Below are 1,515 nucleotides of genomic sequence, written 5' to 3'. Positions count from 1 at the left end.
CCACGCCAGACCTTGTACCAGTACAGAATGGCATTTAACGCAGTCGACCCTATCCCCAAACCAGGAGCGAAATGAGGCACCCACTGCAAACGGATTTTTATGAAAACTCAAATCTCTGACTCCTCCCGGTGGCGACCCCGCGTGCACGCGCCCCCAAAGTAGGCTCTCTTGAGTTTCTGACATCAGAACCACATTCTCGAACCCCAAAGGAGGAAGCAGCCCGTACCAAAGTCGGCAGGGAAATGCAGAGAATAAGGCCTTTGCTTCCGAGCAGGTCTCCAATCAGCCCTGGTAAGTGAGGTGGAGACCAGGAAGCCAAGTCGGCGCCCCCGCGCACTCCGAAATGCCTGGGATACGACACACTGCTTTGTCCCCATAACTGGTTTCCCGGGCATCATCTGCTGAGTTCGCAGTGACCTTGGGGTTGGGGACTTCGGGATGAGGGGCACGTACTCCCTAAACGCCCGGGTCCCTGCCGTACCGGGGGCTCCCAGCGGATTAGGCGGCCATGCACCTGTGTGCACGTCGCCAGCCCCCTGGCCGGGAGGATGCGCGCGCGCCCCGACCCGGGGATGCTGACTCAGCCCGGCTGCTCACATCCCTTTCGCGCAACGCGGATGCTGTTGGCGCTGTTGCTGCTGCTGCTGCTGCCGCCGCCGCTACTGCTGCAAAAGGCGGAAAGCTAGGCACTCGTAGCAGCCGGGCCGCTAGCTCTCTGGGGCCCACTGCGGCACTCCCTCCCTCCCTCCCCCCCCCCCCCCCAGGAGAACCCTGCGCGAGTTGACGAAATTGGGGGAAGTGGGCGCTGGAGGAGGAACTCGGGGTGCGCGGCGCCGCGCGCGCAGCTCACACCCAAACTGGAAGGAACCTGTTCTGCTCGGGGCTGGCGCGGAGCCGCCGCAGCCGCGAGCGCCGCGCGGGTTTAGCCCCCGCACCCCCAATCGCCCCCAGCCAATCCCCAAATCCTCCGGGGGTACTCGGCGGTGGGCGCTCGGGGGGGGGGGGGCGCTCGGAGGGAAGGGAAGCGGCCCTGGGGCCCCGCGCGCGCGCGCGCGCCCGGCCGAGGGTGCCGGAGGAGAGGTGCAGGCGCCCCGAGCACGCCCGCGCTCCCCGCTTGCGGTGCAGCAAAGCGCCGGGGTCCGGTCGGGCAGGCGCGCACGGCCGCGCCCGGGTCGGGTGGGGGGAGCGGGGCGGCGTGCCAAGGACCCCGGCGGCAGGGGCGGGGGTGGCCCCGCGGGACCCCGCCGTTGGCACCAGACGGCGACGCCGTTACCTTCCGTGACCCCCAGCCCGGGCCCGGGGCGGGCGCGCGCCCGGCGCGGCCCCGGTCCACGTGGGCCGGCGCGCGCGCGCCAGTCCGGCCCCCTCCTTGGCGGCGCTCGGCGCTCGCAGCACATGGTCGGCGGCGGCGCGCCCCCGAGGCCGGCGGAGACCGGCTGCAGCCGGTATAGGATAAGGGATAGGCAGCGACGCGGGGCCGGGGCGCGGGCAGCCGCACGCAGGGCCCGGGCGCAG

The sequence above is a fragment of the Panthera uncia genome, chromosome E1 (genome assembly GCF_023721935.1).
Source record: "Panthera uncia isolate 11264 chromosome E1, Puncia_PCG_1.0, whole genome shotgun sequence".
NCBI lineage: Eukaryota > Metazoa > Chordata > Mammalia > Carnivora > Felidae > Panthera > Panthera uncia.
This window is presented reverse-complemented; position numbering follows the sequence as displayed.